The 6529-nt window shown below is 36.3% G+C and overlaps 1 non-coding gene across 1 annotated transcript; it reads left to right on the forward strand.

Annotated features, from left to right (window-relative positions):
- The first annotated feature begins 2039 nt into the window (after positions 1-2039).
- Positions 2040-2142, forward strand: LOC132272228 (small nucleolar RNA R71). Its single transcript, XR_009469995.1, has one exon. It is a non-coding gene; the product is annotated as a small nucleolar RNA R71 (small nucleolar RNA).
- The last annotated feature ends 4387 nt before the right edge of the window (positions 2143-6529 follow it).

Consider the following 6529-nt stretch of genomic DNA (forward strand, 5'->3'; position numbering starts at 1 on the left):
TCCATATGTCTATGTATGCTAGAATAAATGTTCATGTGTTTATCTCTATTTCTTGTATTGTTGATGCATGTCTATGTGTATTAATGCTATAGATCTAGAGATTGTCAAGACATAGTACTTAATAGAATGCTCTTGTGGTTTATTTGATGGTTCATACTCATTACTTGATGGATTGTGCCTTTCTCTTAGTTTAATTAGTTTAAATTTCATGTCATTAGCTTATATGTAGTGTAGTTACCTTAGTTGTTAAATAGGAGGACAATCCATGCTTGTTGTTTGATGTTCCATACTTATGAATGCAAGTAGTATATTTCTTTAATTTTGTGATGTGTTTGGATTGTGAGCTTAAAGAAGGATTAATGGCTTATTTTGATATATTGTGCTATTCATTGTGTTGTCTAGACAATATACACTTAATTGGTTATCCATGCTTGTTGAAACAACCACACACACTCACTATTGTTGCAACATATGCCTTCCCCTCATCAATTGTGAATTGAGTATAGAGAAAAAGTGATGCTTAGTGGTGGTCTCTAAGTTCCAAGATCTCTCTCTTTTGTTTTCTCTATCCTTTAATTACTTGCTTGATATTGATCTTGTTTAGTTTTTATTGTAGTTTAATCAACCAAACAACCTACCTTTGATCACTCGACCTACTAACCCTAAGCCTTGTTTCCACTACTAGTGCACCCTCAATCCCTTGGGACGATTCCTACTCACCCTTGCTATATTTTTAGTTAGTGGTAGTAGTGGCATTTATAAATGTAAAACTTGGCCACACTATTTTGCACAAATTTGGTTGCACACCGCGATGGGCACACCAAGTTTTTGGCCACATCAACGATTTCATTTGTCTTTGTCTTTTGCTTGTCAAGATAAATGGATCTTTTTAAGGCATCCGGAATTGGAGCTCTTGGCTCGAAATTTTTTTCAAAATACTTCTTTGAAACATCATCAACACAAGAATTTTTCAAATCATGCTTTGATTCATTTTTCAAATCATTTTTGAACTCACTTTTCAAATAACTTTTTGACATTTTCTCATTTGAATGATCATGTATATTCAATGAAGGAGGAATATGATAAGAAACGGGACGGGTGTCAACTTTTGGTTGCACCGGTTCACTCTCTTTATTGGACACACCTACTTGATTGTCAATGATTCTCCCACTTCTCAAGGTTGTCACTGTATTGACATGCTCTATTATAGGACTTTCTGATGAGGAATGAGTCTCCACAACACATTGTTGCTTTGGTGGGGCATTCAAAGACATCTTCCCCTTCTCTCTAGCATTTAAAGTACTAGCTATTTGCCCTTCTTGGTTTTCTAACTTAGTAATGGATTGAGAATGAGAATGAAGCAATTGAGTGTTTGCCTTTATAGTGTTTATAGCGGTCAAAACTTTCTTTTCAAAGGCGGGACTCTTAGAGTTTCCTTGAGAATATGATTGGCTTTGCATCGGAGGTGGAACATACTTCCCTTGAAAACCACCTTGGGGAGGGTTTGAGCCTTCCCCTTGGCTTTTCCAAGAAAAGTTCGGATGGTTCCTCCAACTAGGATTGTAATGATTGCCATACGGATTATTCCCTTGGTTAGCAAAAATAGCATTGGTTTGCTCATGGTTGTCATTTTGCACATGTCCATGGGGACAATTGGAAGTAAAATGCAAGACACTAGAGCAAGTCATACGTGATTCATTAGATGCACGATGATGAACATGATTAGGGGACGAAGATACTTGATTCGCTGAGTTTTGGTTAATCAAGAATTGATCAAACCTTTGAGATAAGGATTTCATCTCGGCGGCTATATCATTGGAGTTGTCAACTTGATACAAGCCAACATTCTTCCTTCCTCCTAGATTTCTACCATTTTTAGAAGATAAGGACCTATGCATGGAATATTTACTCATACTTTCATACAATTGCCACACATCATTTTCATGCTTGTCAAGATAAGAACCACCCATTGATGCATCAACCATACCCTTGTGATTATCCGGTAAGCTTTTAAAGAAATATTGGACTAATTGCCACTTAGGTATGATGTGGGCATTTTCTTAGCAAATCATTAAACCTTTCCCATGCCTCATGAAACATTTCCCCATCCCCTTGAGAAAATTCACGAATGGAAGTTCTCATGGCATTGGTCTTTGAAACCGGATAGTGCTTTTTCAAGAATTCTTGTTGCATTTCCGCCTAAGAAATTATTGAAAAAGGCCTAAGATTGTTGAACCAATATTTCGCCTTGTCTTTAAGGGTAAAAGGAAAAAGTTTAAGCCTTAACACTTCTTCCAGCATATCCGTGTATTTCACGGTGGAACACACTTCAAGAAACTCATCTAAATGCTTATAAGGTTCTTCACTAGGAAGTCCATGGTAGTTTGGAATAATTTGAATAGTTTGTGGTTTAATTTCATAGTGATGTGCTCTAAATGGAGGCAATTGAATGCACGTGGGTGCATTGTATTCATTAGGCACATAATGGTCTCTCAATCCAATGGGAGGATTCACAATTGGTGGTGCTAAATGAACACCATGATTAGCTTGAACTATGGGGGGTTGTGGAGCAAATATTGGCCTAGGCATTCCTAATGGAACTTGGCCTTGTTGTTGTGGGTGAATGAATGGTCTAGGCATGCCTAATCGTACTTGAACATTTTCATGATGCACATTAGGGTGAAGGTTGCCTTGTTGATCTATATGACCAAGGTCCTCCACATAGTCGTCATTCAAATCCTCCATTGGTGAAATGGAGTGATGAGAACTACCCCTTCCCCTAGGATTATGAACAACCAATTCAAGATGCAAATTAGGAGGGACAAGAGTAGGATTCAATGACCTACGACCATGCATACACTAGAAAAACAAATAACAAGCAGGTAACAATCACTTTGCCCCCGCAACAAATAAATCAACAAATCTCCACATTCAATGATCCTATACCGCATGCTTAAACAACATGCAAAGAAAAGTAAATTGCCTCCATGTGGGCTCACGATTTATCTAAGAAATGGAAAACAAGCCTCCACGCGGGCCGACGATTTAACTAGAGCTTGAGTTAGAAAGATCTCACAAAGGGTCCTTAAGTAACTTCAATTCATTTTCAACTTCCAAACTTTGCTATGCTTTGCATTTTTTTAGATTTTTAGTCATTTTTGTGCTAAGCTTAGTTCCTTGTTTTGAAGTCTCTTTTGCTTAACATCCTTGCTCAATTTCACCTAGCCAAATAAGAACAAACACAATAAGTAACCAAAAATAAAATAAAGAAAAGACACGATCACAATAATTGTTTCCAAAACACGGCGTAGCCAATTAAATCCCCGGCAACGGCGCCAAAAACTTGGTGTGCCCGTCGCGGTGTGCAACCAAATTTGTGCAAAATAGTGTGGCCAAGTTTTACATTTATAAATGCCACTACTACCACTAACTAAAAATATAACAAGGGTGAGTAGGGATCGTCCCAAGGGATTGAAGGTGCACTAGTAGTGGAAACAAGGCTTAGGGTTAGTAGGTCGAGTGATCAAAGGTAGGTTGTTTGGTTGATTAAACTATAATTAAAACTAAACAAGATCAATATCAAGCAAGTAATTAAAGGATAGCGAAAACAAAAGAGAGAGATCTTGGAACTTAGAGATCACCACTAAGCATCACTTTTCTCTATATTCAATTCACAATTGATGAGGGGAAGGCATATGTTGCAACAATAGTGAGTGTGTGTGGTTGTTTTAACAAGCATAGATAACCAATTAAGTGTATATTGTTTAGACAACACAATGAATAGCACAATATATCAAAGTAAGCCATTAATCCTTCTTTAACCTCACAATCCAAACATATCACAAAATTAAAGAAATATACTATTTACATTCTTAAGTATGGAACATCAAACAACAAGCATGGATTGTCCTCCCATTTAACAACTAAGGTAACTACACTACATCTAAGCTAATGACTAAAAATTAAACTAATTAAACTAAGAGAAAGGCACAATCCATCAAGTAATGAGTATGAACCATCAAATAAACCATAAGAGCATTCTATTAAGCAATATGTCTTGACAATCTCTAGATCTATAGCATTAATACACATAGACATGCATCAACAATACAAGAAATAAAGATAAACACATGAACATTGATTCTAGAATACATAGACATAAGGATAGAATGAAATGGTCACTTGGAAGAATTAAACCACACAAATCATTGTATTAACAAGATCTATGTATATAAATATGTCAAAACATGTATTACAACACAAATCCCCTAAAAAATACATGAATCAAGATAAAGAAAACATGCTTAGGGCTAACTCTAGCCCCAAGAGAATGTCTAGCCACTCATAGATGGTGTCCTCCAACCCTCAAGGGCTATCTCCATAGTAGAAATGCTCATCTTCTTGAAATAGATGGAAAACCTCTCAAGAATGTCTCTATCCTCCTCTTCTCTTTTCTTCCTTTCAAAGAATTGTCTCTAAAAACTATCTACCTAAAAACATATCTAAACATATGTGTAAAAGTGGCTCATATTCCTTATATAGGTAGGTTAAAATGTCACACCCAATGGTCTAGGTTCGCACATCAATATTCTTCTAATGATTGCACCATAAGCCAACCTTTAATGAGCTGGATTTTATTATTTTTTCGGGCTTGAGAAAGTTCGATCAATTGAACTATGGTGAGATCGATCGAACATAGCTGATATCTATCAAACTTTGGCTGGATCGATCCTCCCATGGCGGCACCTTTTTGGATAAGGACAGATCTGAGATATTTTGGGGAATGAGACAAAAGTGGTAGGTAAGGTGGTACAACAGGATAAGATGAAATCTTTTTGGTCGATCTGAGAATTGTTGGATCTTTAGATAAAGATAAAAGATCTTGGATCCATCTTGAAATGTTTAGATCGATGAACTTTTGATCGATCGAAGTGTTTTTGTGATCGATCGAACCTGCTGAATTCCATACTTTGCTTCAATCTGCTTCCACTTTGCTCCTTTCTTCCATCCAGCTTGAGTTAGCTTCTTTTAAGCTCTTATTTGGCTGAATTAGCTTATTTTGGGGATAAGCACCTAAAAAGGGCAATAACACGAAATTAGTCTAAAACGGGAAAGTAAGATAGATAAAGGTCTTAGAATACCTAAGCTTAGGGGGTTTAAATGCGCACTTTTCAGCGCTTATCACACCCCCAAACTTAAATATTGCTAGTCCCTAGCAATGAACTACAAAGTAAAGGAATGAAATAAACAACTATACAACTATGAACTAGAAAACAAAAAATGGATAACGCCACTTTCGTAAGGAGCATGATTACATTTAACATATGCAACAAGCCTTTTAAACCCCTAGGTTACCCCTAGTGGATGAGTGAAGTCTTGTGAGGATTTCCAGAAATGATATCCACATTAAGCTCATTCTCACAAAAGAGACACCAATATTACAAACAAGCATTGGGCAAAAATTACCTCAAGTATGAAAATTTTCAACCCTTTCCAAGCAATCTCCTAAAATTTCAACATCAAGCAAGCAAGTATGGTCCTTCACACATCAAGAAAATGATCATGCAAATCAAAACAACTCTAGAATCCTTTTTGAGTGGTCCGGCATCAAATATGTTGCTATCTAAGCCAACTAAAGAAATAATCACATCCTTACCCTCAAACTAGCACACAAATCTTGTACCGATCATTAAGACAAAGAGTAGACCTTTTATTAAAGCTTTATTGATCTAGGTGCGCTTATTCTTTTTTTTTTTTTTTCTTTTTTTTTTTTTTTCTTTTTTTTTTTAATCCTAAGGATCAAAGATGGAAGCATAGTGCAATGTGTTGATCTATTAAGCTTTCTAGCGATCCATGAGGTTGAGCGTTAGGTCAATGACTCCCAAACCAGATGGCTTTAGGGCATTAGGTGTTCAAACACCCCTAAGGACTTATAACCTCAAATCATCTAGGTTACAAATAAAAACAACCTCCATCTAATCATTTCCCACTTCTCACCTTTTGGGAGAAGTCCTCACCTTTTTATTGCTTTTGCAACTTTTTCCTTTTCTTCTTCTTCATTTTTTTTTAATTTTTTTTTTATATTAAAAAAAGCAAGTTCAATTATTAACCTAGAGTTTGGGCCCTCCACCTTTCGGCGCGAGAAATAAAGTGCTTGATGGGGCTAGAATCCCGACTACTCAATGAAAAGGATTTGTTATCCACCTTTATGAAGAATGAAAGCATTCAATATACTACTAGTCCAATTGGGATATAACCAATTCAATAATCAACAAAGCATGTACCCCACAAATGAATGCTAGTGTGCGCCTGTGCTAGTGTAGAATCCTAGAGTGAATCTCAAAACAATCACAAAATCAGGATGATGTGGACCACAAATGTAAGCAAGATATCAATCTTTCGAACAATTTACTCCTAAATGGCATCCACAAGTTGTACAAGGAGTATTGGACTCTCAAGTCAAGCAATTTTTAAATTCTAAGCAATATAGTCCTCAAAAGATCAAAATCATCGCTAGTTATGGACCAAT

Source organism: Cornus florida, unplaced genomic scaffold (assembly GCF_030987335.1).
Source record: "Cornus florida cultivar Cherokee Brave unplaced genomic scaffold, ASM3098733v1 CherokeeBrave_3.0.0_Hap2_Chr08, whole genome shotgun sequence".
NCBI lineage: Eukaryota > Viridiplantae > Streptophyta > Magnoliopsida > Cornales > Cornaceae > Cornus > Cornus florida.